At 35.8% G+C, this 12,829-nt stretch overlaps 2 long non-coding RNA genes across 3 annotated transcripts; both read right to left on the reverse strand.

Moving 5' to 3' along the window:
• Positions 1 to 727: 727 nt before the first annotated feature.
• Positions 728 to 4,869, reverse strand: LOC147537316 (uncharacterized). Of its 2 annotated transcripts, none has more exons than XR_015226057.1 (5): positions 4,750 to 4,869; positions 4,191 to 4,249; positions 4,043 to 4,090; positions 3,851 to 3,944; positions 728 to 1,551 (listed from the first exon to the last, which is right to left on the reverse strand). It is a non-coding gene; the product is annotated as an uncharacterized LOC147537316 (long non-coding RNA). The 2 variants fall into 2 exon arrangements; XR_015226056.1 differs by having other exon boundaries at positions 728 to 2,060.
• Positions 4,870 to 5,584: 715 nt separating this feature from the next.
• LOC147537317 (uncharacterized) lies at positions 5,585 to 7,333 on the reverse strand. Its single transcript, XR_015226058.1, has 3 exons — positions 7,269 to 7,333; positions 7,144 to 7,194; positions 5,585 to 5,660 (listed from the first exon to the last, which is right to left on the reverse strand). It is a non-coding gene; the product is annotated as an uncharacterized LOC147537317 (long non-coding RNA).
• Between the last annotated feature and the right edge of the window lie 5,496 nt (positions 7,334 to 12,829).

Genomic DNA, 12,829 nt, shown 5'->3' on the forward strand with positions numbered 1-12,829 from the left:
TCTCATGAAGATAATTATGCGAACTAGTGAAAGACGTTCAAGTCCTTATAGAGTTCAGTCAGTTCAAGTAAAGAGAAAGAAATTAATTTTGATTAGGTATTGCGAATAAAAAGGAAAGCTATCTCAATAGGAATAAGTAATATGAAACTACCCGACCCACAGGTCTTCTTAATTAACAGGGTGCATGCAGTAAATGAGGTTACAAGAACACGAGGGTGGAACTATGGTTAATGGTTTATTCATCCAACTGCATATATAAAGATATTAACATTTTGTATCACTACAATTGTACAGAATCCCCTAATTTCCAGGAAGCTCAAAGTCATGAATATGACAGCAATACCGTGGTGGGATAGACAGACCTCAGAAAAGTTGGACAAGAACGATGCATGTAATGTGATTAGTTAAAAATGGTTGATTATATTACAGTCCACGGATTAACCAAAAAAAATGTAAAGCATTGACATATTAAGTTATCAACTAAACACAGTGTCATCAAATACGTGCAAAGATATAACACAAAAGTTAATTACAGTATTTTTGCTTTGATGATTTGATTGATTAAAAGAACAAAGAAAGTGAAATGAATACAATTCCATCAGTGACCTCAAAAACACGAACCCTGATGACTGGCAACACAAACCAGAGAGTACAATGTTCTAACTGCAGTATTTTTGAGGAGAAGATGTTATTGCCTCATATTGCCCTGATTACAGAAACAGTTAGCAAGTCCTCTAATTTATCTACATCATAAAGATGTTTTTCTACAACTTTTCATGTCAAATGTCATCTATTGATTAGAGGCAGCAATATTCTACAACAGATTGTTCGAGCAAAAGTGAAAAAGCACTCCTAAAGACTAGTGGAACATGTGCTTCCAAATGCAACAAAAGTACACCAAGAACAAGAGTAGATTAGTGTACACTGTACCTAATTCAGTTTCAGCACAAATACATCAACCTTGGGTTTAGAAAAGCATGGTCTTAAAGCAAAGATGTGATGCCCATTTGATGATTCCGAAACCTGTTGATAGTTTATTTGTGAAATAACAAAGTTGCTATTAATTCTCTCACCATAGGTAAAAATACTGTAGAGAAGTAACACAACCAATGTTGTTCAAACTCATATTGAGGTCAGTGCATTAGGTTACATACAAGATCCCAACATTGGTTGCATTTGACTACAGTTTACCCGAAGAAATCATGGAAATCGGAATAACTAGCGAGTTCTAATATATAGAAAGAAAAACATTTTTCCAAACACCAATATCTTCATTCTCCAATTACCTATCTATTTAAGTTGGCAACCTTGTACCACAACCAAGATGAAACTTGATTTTGTGTCAGCACCAAATACACAAAGTAAATAAGGTAAAAACAAAATAAAGTCATGGTCCTTAATACAAATATCTGTTAATTATTACCTGCATATGCAGTGGTCACGAATGAGGATTTTGATTACCACCGTTGATGAAGCTTTCCTTTTTCATGTTATATTTTGTTTCACAGTTGAAAGTATCATGTCTACTATTCAAAGAATATATGGAAGTACCTGTACAGTCCATATAATGAAATGGTTGTCAGTATTAGTTAAAAACTGCAGCTATCTCCTTCATCCTCCAAAACTACGTTTCCGCCTTAAAATAACCACCCACTACATAAGAGTTCTCATCTCCAATGAGATCCAATGCCCAAAGGTGTTCGGGACTTTCAAGGAAGCAAACCCCTACTTTGAGTTTAAAAACTCAATTTTTTTTTTCCGATTCTTGCACTGTAAAAAAGAACACAAAAAACGTTGTTGTCCACCACTTTAACCACCTCTCAACTACCATCTTAGTTATTACATTAGTATAACCTCTGCTATATCACCACTATTACAACTATGTAACAAACTATCCGAACTCCATAACTTACTGGGTTCTCTTTCCTTGTGCTACTTACATAATATTGGACTGAAAGATTAGAGAAAAAAATCCCTACTTTTGCATCATTGTTGAAGTTTTAACCTTAGCTATGTGGAGGTCAAATTGAACTTACTTTTGCAGTAATCTTCTTCGTTACCTAAAAGATCAACACTTAGCATCAAAATGTAACCAAGAAAGTAGTGTAAGGACAAAAGTAGCTAGTATATTTTCAGAGAAACTTCACGTGATCTAAGAAATAATACAACTTCATGTTATATGACTAGTAAATGCAGATACTGATGATGTCCAATATGAAATAACCTAAAATGGCCATTCTACCCTGACTAAACAAGTCGACTTAGACTAGGACAGATAAAACTCAGAACAGACTAGACAAATTCAGGCTGTTGAAAAAAGTTAACATCGCAACAATTGGACAAGCCAGTAACAAACCAAAACTTCAGGAATAAGAGGTGCAGAACTCTACTCCTAATTCAAAAGAAAGTCTGTATAAGACTTATTCTTGGCCCAAGTGGCACTCCTACTCCAATGGAAAACCAAAACTTCAGGAATAAGAGGTGCAGAACTCTACTCCTAATTCAAAGCAAAGTCTGTATAAGACTTATTCTTGGCCCAATTGGCACTCCTACTCCAATGGAAAAGCAAAGCTAAAATGTCTTCCACAGCCAGAGAGCTGAAAGGGTAGGACTCCTTAAATAACTTGTCGTTCCTGTCTTTCAACACGAGCCATATGATGGCGAGAGGAGAATACTGCAAACCTCTTTCCTCTCCTTCCTGACTTTTAGGTGCTTCCATTAGGACATCACTTGCTCGACTGAATTCGAGCATGCACCATAAGTTCCTGGATTTGTCTAAGAAGAAGTCCCAGAGTGGTCTGGTCTTGGCACAGTGTAGAAGGAGATGATTTGTGTTCTCCTCCTCCAACTTACACCTAATGCATCTGTTGGGTATCGGCGTGCCTCTTCTCTGCGGCATCTCTATAGTAGGAATTTTGTTTTTTAATGCTGCCCACACAAAGAAGCTAACCCTTATGGGGATTGTCTGACTCCAGATAGAAGAGTGCTGGAACTCCCAATTATCCTGAGTTGGTATCCTAAGTTGGTAGCTGACCAGAGAGTCTTTAGTAGCATTGGTTTACTGAGAGTTTCTCCTTTTCCTCTATATTCCAGACCCTGCAATCTTCGGTCCCTACCAAAGGGTGCGAAGCATTCAGAATCTCCAACAGATGAGCCAAAATTGGGACTTCCCTATCATTCAAATCCTTTCTCAAGATGATATTCCAAGCGCCATGTTCCCTGTGATAACTATCGAGAACACTAGCTTCTTTGTGAACTGCTATACAGATCACAGGGAATCGATCCTTAAGAGGAATAGAGGAACACCAGATGTCTGACCAAAAGCTGATCAAAGATCCTTCACCGAATTTCCATTTGGTAAGGGCTAGAGTGGATACCTCTGTTGGATGCCTTTCAAGACCCCACATCCATACGCCTCCTTTGATGTATTTTGAAAAGTAGAAATGTAAATTGGGCGATGGCAAAATGATTCCATGACTTCATTAACAGTTGGGATTGGGAGGCTATGATGATGTAACATAACTCCCTTCTAATTCTGTACGTTCTTTTATAATAAATATTAATTCGAAGTTTAAAAATCAGTGAACGTCCTATGGTTCCATGATCAGGTACTCGAATTTAGTTCATACTTTATAATATTATATGTTTGTGCTGATTACTAATTAGTCTTCACGCTGCAAGTATAACCTAGGGTCGTTTGGTAAATGATCAAAGCAGTTGGACAGATCAGAAGAAAACTAAAGAATTTAGGACCTCTGAGGTTAAAAAACAGCTAGAAGTGAAATAAGCATGTAACATAAAAAGAATAGGATACAGTGATTAATATTTTTAGATGTGCGCGTGGACAAACCTGTCTTGAGTATTTCAGCAACCGGCTCCAATTCAGTATCGTAGCTTAATAATCGTTCACTGATTTCCAATTGTTGATGCCCCTTGAGATTAAACTAACCAAACACAAACATAGATACATCTTTATGGACTGGCTTGACCGCTTGAGTATATTGTACTACTATATCTATGCTGAAATTGTAAACTATTTTACCTGCATGGATCTTCTTCACTTCCCATAAAGGTTCGCTTCTAAATAGAACTAAAGTACAGCAAGGACAAAAGTAGGTTAGTGTATATAGTTTGATATATGAAAATAAATCTCACTTACACAAAATTAAATAAACCAGGTTATACGCCACCTGAGCTTGCTAAATGGTGTTAGCATTTTCTGTGATCTGATGCTCAATATCGTTTCCACCTGGGTTAGTGCATTTTTATAAGGTGCTAGAAAATCTATATTTATTATCATAGCAACAAGATCTATTTCGGTTCTTTGTTAACCATTTATTCCCACTAGCCAAATACCAATCAAAATGCATCTCCCAAATGGACTACAATGAGTACATTCTACACTATTATTTTTACCATGCGTATTTTTATTAGTTGTTCAGATCAAACAAACAATTTCCATGGGAAAAAAGTTAAGAAAGTCCCATAAACTGAGCTACAAATTTTATCATGTCAAATAATTTAAATAAAACATTGACCACCGACCATCTAACCACATCACTTATTGATTAGAAATCAATAATCACCTCCAAATACCCTTTTAGTTGAAGCATAGGTAAACAACTAATTGGTTATCTAGAGGAAATAATCAAACACGAGTTAAAATGTCATGCTTCCTTAAGTCAAATAATAGTTCTATAAAGCTTGACATGCTTCGACATATCATAATAAATTTGGTAGCTTAGCTACCTGGAGATTTAGCAGCAAAGGTTTTCCCATGAATCCTCATCAGTTGCAAAATAAATTTGGCCTCTTAACTTCCACCAGAACGATACAGCAGGAACCAAAATTAGTTTACCATATTTTGTATAAAAAACCAAACTACATCAAAAGATACTTTTCAACTCCTGAAATCTATTCAACTTTCTTCCCAGCAGACTTAGGTACAAATTGCATTTTCATAATCAGTTAACATCTTGAATAAAAACATACGACTCATAAGAGTTAGTATGTCCACAGATAATATTGTCCTTTGACTCCTTTCCATCATGAGTTTTAATTTACATCATATTTCATTACACCATATGAGTAATAAATTTACGCTAGTCTGTCATTTTAATTCAACACAGATTTATCAAATTTAGCATTGATTAAGAAAGACCTAACACCATGCCCTTTTGAGAAGTTACAATCCCATTGGTAGTGTTGAAAATCATTGCACCACTAAGTATGCATAGGAAGAAACAACAGTAGAAGGAATAGATAACTTATGTATCAAATAGATGATGCACACCTGAATGTCAAGAATTACTATAGAAGGTAAAAACCAAAACAAGTCAGGTGTCCTCGAGCTGACTTGTGAGGGTGGTATCTGGAAGACGCCCATCAAGATATGCACTAACCTGACGTCAAAAAGGACACAACCTCCAAGAATTCGTGCCTTGGCATTTTAAATAGACCATTTTGCATGCATCATTACACTACTCCACAAATTAACAATATAACATAAAGTATAACAACACACTAGAATGGCAATGAGGGAGACTTACCTACTTTCAGATATATATTTTGAAGTTGTAAGCTAGCTGCCTGCAGGTTAAACTAGAACATCTTTTGGAGGGATCTTCTTCACTTGCTAAAACCTGTGCTTCCAAATGCAACTAAAGTACACCGAACAAAAGTAAATTAGTATATACTCCTTGTAATAACTTGGCTCTCCTTAATGCAGCACAGATATATCAGCTCCTAGTAAATTAGTATATTTTCCCACTAATAGCACGGCTTTAACGCAAGGATGTCAGATCCACGTAAAAAGTTAGGAACCCATTAATAGTCACTTTACTTTAACAACAAAGTTGCTATTAATTCCTTCATCGTACATATATCCTAAGTGAAGAATAGTAAAATCACCAGTGTAGGTAGACAAAGATAGGTTAGTAGTAACTCGTAACTTTACGGTAAGTGAAATTGTTCCAACTCTTGATGAGGTCAGCTCATTATCCAAGCAAATTATGTGTGTTATAGACCAACTAGTGAGTTCTAATATGTGAAAAAATAAAAGTTGTTTTTACATTAACATATATATCTTCATTCTCCAACAACCTGTCATTGGCATCCAATTTACATCACAACAAAGATGAAACTTAATTTTGTATCCACATCAAATACAAAGTAAATCTAGGATTCTGGGTAAGAACATAATAAACTCGTACCCTTTACTAAAAATATCTTTTTTTTCTGAAATTTGAATCAATATATTAATAGATAAACTTTACAGAAAAATAAAACTACTAGCAATCTAGCAAAGTATGTCTTTATGTTGCTACATTGCAACCTCCCAAGTTAAACACAAAGTCATAAAACGATATAATCTTTATGTTACTTAAAATATCTCTTCATTGTTACCTGTATTTGTCACAAATGAGCATTTTGATTATCATCACTGTCTGTAGACGTTCCTAATGGCTGAATGTTTCTTTTTTCACTGTCTTTTACTTCATTCATATTTTACACTAAACAAAAGTACCAGGAGTCTATACAATTCATATGATAAAGTTGTTATCAATATAGCAAAAAACTGAAGTTATATCTCTTTTATCCTTCCAAACCACGTATTCAGAATCAGACGTTGTGTTCTCCTTCCATGAGCCAACACTCAATATCAGCTCATGTATTATATGTTTGTGTTAACTTATTCTTCATGATGCATCCTGCAAGTAAAGTACTAAAGCGTCTCTTGGTGATGACTGGTGCAGTCGAAGAAATAAATAAACAAAATCCAAATGTAGGGCATATACGAAAAGGATAAACTAATTGATATTCTACGATATGTGCATGGAAAACCAAACTTGAGTGTTTAGCGTCCGGATCCAATTCAGTATCATAGCTAGTTATTTACCATCAATCTCAATTATTGAAGCCCCTCAAGATTGACTCCAACCAAACACAGATAACGATGCATCTTTGTAGACTAGATTGAGTATATTATACTACTATTTTGCAAGTAAATGTTAACCTATTGTTAATTCTTCTTTCTTTGGTTTCTTTCGTTACACTACTCTACTACTTTACACCATAAGGTCCATAACACAATATTTTAGCAATACAGTATAACAGCCGCAATGGAGAAAACTACGCACTTACTTCCACATATCTTTGTCGAAGTTCTAAGCTAGCTGCTACCTGTAGATTGAACTACAACAACAAATGTGGTTTAGTATATAGTCCGCCAAATTTTATTTGATTCAACAGAGAATGTAGTTTCATACCTGAAGTTATATCTCAGCTACACAGAATTAATCAAATCACATCTTACATTCCTGCTAAACAGTAGGTCTCAGCTGTTTCTATTACTCAAAATCAGCGCCTCATATGTTCAGCAAAATGTAATCGTGGCAGAATTTTACTACTGGTTCCTATTGCTATCTGCTCACAAGAGTGTAAAAATTCCTGCTGAGTTAGTGCATTTTATTATGTGGAGGAAAATCGCTTCAGTCAGTACTTTGGGGTTGTTGACAATTTATCTCAACTACTGACGCCCATAAAGGTTCCCACTAGCCAAATACCAATACTAAACAATGGCCGAATGGCTGGATTTAGTATATTATACACTACCATTTTAAAATGTGTAATATAATTAGTTGGGCAAAGACATTTTCCTTGGAGAAGAAATCAAGCAAGTCTCATAAATTGATCTATAAATTTTTAACATGTCAAATACTTTAAATGTAAACTGAATACTGACCTTCTAACCTCATTACTAATTGCTTGTTAACCAATAACCATCACCGAAGACCCTCCAGTTGGAGCATAGGTACAACAACCATCTGTTGGTTGTAAAACACAAACACATCCCATTAGTTACATACACGAATCCATCAAACATTAGCTAATGTACAGTGACTACTGCCCTTCTAACCGCATTACTTATTGCTTGGGAATCAATACCCATCGCCTAAGACCCTCCAGTTGGAGCATCGGTACAACAACCACCCATTGGACCATGTTGTAAAACACAAACACATTCTGTTAGTTACATACACGAATCCATCAAACACTATTTAAAAACTCATGACTCCTTTAGTCAAATCGTAAGTTTAAAAAAACTTAACATACTTCCATATATCTAGGTATACGACAGCTTTTTCATAAATCCTAGTTCGTTGCAAAATAAATTTGGCCTCTAAATATCACCAAGAAAAATACAAAAACAACACCAAAAGTAGTTCACTACAATTTGAGGGAGTTGCTCAAAATATTTTAGCAAATCTGAAATGTAAATGAAATAAGTCTGACCGTGTGGTAATTTGTGGAGGCAACGAAGTCTTGGTTTTATGTGCTTCAACATTTCTATCGTGAGCTAAACTATTTAAATCTTCAGGCTGATATTGGTACAGCTCGCACTTACATAATCAGTTAACCTATCGAAAAACAACTAAAACTCATAATAGTTAACATACCCAAAGATAATTAAAGTATTCATTTTATCCAATGAGTGGGTAGCAAGGAATGAAATTTCGGTTTCGGTGGAAATTTCGGTCGGTCCAAAAGTGGAAATGTTTCGTAGAAATGTTTCGGTCAGTGTGGAAATATTACAAATCTACAGAAATGATAGAAATATGATGCAGTTATGTATAACAAGATTATTAAACCATAATGAAGCATAAAAATGATGTTTAACATTATCTATTAGTTTGAGGGAGTATTAACAATTACACAGTTACTTCCGGGGGTAAATTGAATAATTTTTTGGCTATAACACCCAAAAGATAACATTCTTACTGATAATAATTAACAAACTATGTTAGTTTGAGAAGGTATCGTCAATTACACAGTTATATTAGAGGTGTTACTAAGATAAAATCAATTTAGGCAGTTAAGTCAAGGCGTAAATCATTCAAATAGATTTAAAAACCATGAAAAACATAACATAAAAATCAAGAAAGATCTAAGAGAAATGAAGATGAAAAAGACGAAGAAATGGATATGTTTCTAGTATTAGTTTCTACGGTTTTTTTGCTAGACTTCTACTATGTCGGTCGAAATTTCCATCATGTCGGTGGAAATTTCGATATTTCCCACAACTTCGGTGGAAATTTCGATCATGTCGGTGGAAACTATGCAGGAAATAGTTGTAAGTGTTATTTCGTGCACCTAATCTCATTTTAGGAAACGTTTCGCGAAATTTCGGTGAAATTTCGGGAAGTTTCATTCCTTGGTGGGTAGTGATCAAAGAAACTCGAATATATAACTACCATGATTTTTAACTCACTAATAATTTATAATATCCATGTCAAAAGTATTAGATTGATTCTCTACTATTCTTTTCATTCTACACAAATATATCAAAGTTGGCTTTACGATCTAACTCAAGGACGTTAGACTCTCTTGAAAGTTCGAAACACATTAGTAGTATTTAGTTCAATTGTTAAAGTTGTTATTAGTTCCTTTTCGTCATAAACAAAATAGAGCATATTATATACTACTAATTTGTATCCAATATATCCTATCGTTTAATTGCCTTTTCTTCAATCATTATACTACTCTACTTCGTACGAGTTGAGAGTAGGCCATAACATTATAATCTTAACAATATTTAAGATAATAGTGATGGATAATACCAGAACCAACTTTCAGATGTCATGTTGAAGTTGTAAGCTAGATGTCTGCCGGTTGGACTAGAACAACTTTTGCATAGACCTTCTTCACTTGCTAAAATCTGTGCACCGCAACTAACGTACAACAAGAACAGAATAAATTTTAGTATATACTCCAACTAGTAATTTGTCACTCTATTTCCTTAATTCTACACAACTATATTGAATTTGGTTTTCAATAATCATGGCCCTAAAACGAGGAGGTTAGGCCCTCTTATAAAGTAGAAACTTATAAAGATAAATTTCAACTATTAACTCCTAATTACGCTATATGAAATTGTTCGTACCCAGATCTAAGCAAAGCTGGTCGGGTTAAATATAAAGATTTCGATTCTTGGTGGTTAACGCACTTCACTGCACAATATTCGAGGAAGTTGTGTCTTGCTCACCAATTATTTATAAATTTATTCTCCAACCATTATCTATTTAAATTACTCACAAAATCCTTCCCGCATAGGTATAACACTCCCACATAAGGCGATCATAATTCATAAGTGCTTTAATTTTCCCAACTAGTTACTTATTTACAATCCATGTAATGAAGTTTCATCAATATAAATTTCTAAAGAAATGCATTCTCTTTCCAATCAAATCCACATTAGCAAAATATGCAGATAAAGTGGATGGCTTTAGAACATTGAAAATAACCCAAATACTGTATCTGTGAAAAGTTTAGCACGTAACATACGATAGAATGCAGCTTAATAAATGGTAAATATTGATGATCCACCACACCAGTACTTCTCTGTGTATATGGTCTGTTGCTAGCATGTCAGTTGAAGCGACCTAAGGATGATATAATTATAAAGTTACATATGTACCGTTTTCATTTGAAATTATTTCTTGAGTCAACTGAGTTAGTGACTTGTAGCATGACACAAGAACAAATTATCATAATTAAAGATTCGACCACTAAATTCATGATTTAGATACAAACAACTTGATTTAACACGGAAACAATACCTCTGTACTCCAAAACTATATTTTTTTTTTTGAAAATTAGATTGAATATATAAGGAGAAAAAACTATGTACAATAGGTGGGAATTCAAGGTTGATGTCTCACATCATCCAAGTATCCCAGTTTAATACTACTTCAAGATAAGATACATTCTTATATTTTTCTATTCTCCTAATCCAAGCAAAGATAGTGCCTTTCACATCTTCAATGTCTACTGAAGAGTTGAGGTTTTTCTCTTTAAAAATTTTGTTATTCCTGTCGCTCCATATGCTCCATATGATCGCTGCAGGAACTATTTGCCACACTTCCCTTCTATGTTTTTTCTTATACAGTCCATCCCATTGAGTGACCATATGATTAATAGTGTTAGGGGTACACCATTGACCACCCATGGACTGGGTAAAGAAGCTCCACAGGTTTGAGGCCACCTTACAGTGCAGGAACAAGTGTTCCATCGATTCTTCCTCTACCTTACATAGTATGCATCTGTTAGGTATCTGGAAACCTCTTCTTCTCAGTGCATCCACCGTGGGGATTTTGCGCATTAGAACTGCCCACATGAAGAAACCCACCCTGGGGGGCAGAGCTTTGAGCCACACATAGCTAGAAACACATTGCTCAAGTAAACTGTCGTCTGTGTCCAATCTCTTATAGCAATTTGACACTGATAGTGGTTCTTTCTCCTCAATACGCCATATTCTTGTATCCGTACCTTCTCCCCAACTGACTTCGTGAAGGATTTGCAGAAGATGAACATACTGTTGGAGTTCCCAATCATTCAGATTTCTTCTAACTGTTATATCCCACTCTCTATTGATACTGTTGAACATCTCTGCAACAGTAGCCTTCGGTCTCATAGCCAGTCTATAGATACTAGGGAAAGTAGATTGCAGTGTATCAGTCCCCAGCCATAAGTCCGTCCAGAACTCAATTTTTGTCCCATCACCTAACCTCCACTTAGTGAGACTATGGTACCTTCCTACATTAGATAGGATGCCTTTCCAGACCCCACATCCATAGGAAGTTCTTTTACATTTATCTAACCATTCCTTATGGCTCTTACCATATTTGCATCTTATAATCTTTTGCCACAATTGATCATTTTCATGATCCATTCTCCACAGCCATTTGGTAAGGAGGCCTTGATTCATATTTACTAAGTTTTTTACCCCCATACCACCCTTAGCTCTGTTGGTAGAGAGTTGCTTCCATTTCATCCAGTGGAGACTTTTCTGGTGCATATTGTTATTCCAAAAGAACGAACACATCTTCTGCTCAATGCATTTAAGAACCCCTTTTGGTATTGAAAACAAAGATAGGTAATAGGTTGGTAACGCCTGGAGGACTGACTTAAGGAGGGTTATCTTACCTCCTTTAGATAGGGTACGACCTTTCCATGAAGCTAATCGCTTGTTAATCCTTTCTACAACAGGATCCCAAATCTTCTTAGACTTATAGGTCTCTCCCAGGGGTAACCCCAGAGAAGATGTGGGTAGGCGACCAACCTGGCACCCAAACTCCTTAATCATTTCATGATTCATATTCTGGTCGCCCACTTTGGTAGCACTATAAATATAAGATTTCATCATGTTCACCTTAAGGCCAGAAGAGATTTCGTACCAAATGAGGATATCTTTCAGGTATCTTAATTGGCTACCGTCCTCATCTATGAAGAATAGGGTATCATCCGCAAATTGCAAATGATTTATCCTTTCCCCATCATTGTGCACATTAAAACCTTTAACCCACCCTTCTCTCCCAGCTATCTGCAGGCATTGGCTGAGGACTTCAGCCACAAGCAGGAATAGGAGGGGGGACAGGGGGTCCCCTTGTCTGATTCCTCTAGAGCTTTGAAAGACCTCCGAAGGCCTACCATTAATCAGGACAGAGAAGGTTGCAGTCGAAATGCACGAGTAAATCCAGCTTCTCCATTTGTAACCAAACCCCATTCTTTCCATAGTTTTGTATAGGAAATCCCAACTTATTCTATCATAAGCCTTTTCCAAATCAGCCTTCACTACTAACCCACTAGTGCCTGCTTTCCTTCTGGAATCGATCAACTCATTAGCTATCAACACTCCATCCAGGATCTGTCTCCCATTAACAAATGCTCCCTGGAAAGGTGAGATTAGGCTGCCCAAAACTCTAGACAACCTTGAGGCCAGGACTTTAGAGACAATCTTATAGGCTCCTCCCACCAAACTGATTGGTCT

The sequence above is a fragment of the Eschscholzia californica genome, unplaced genomic scaffold, assembly GCF_041429995.1.
Source record: "Eschscholzia californica isolate CP2 unplaced genomic scaffold, dmEscCali1.0.p SCAF_5, whole genome shotgun sequence".
Taxonomy (NCBI): domain Eukaryota; kingdom Viridiplantae; phylum Streptophyta; class Magnoliopsida; order Ranunculales; family Papaveraceae; genus Eschscholzia; species Eschscholzia californica.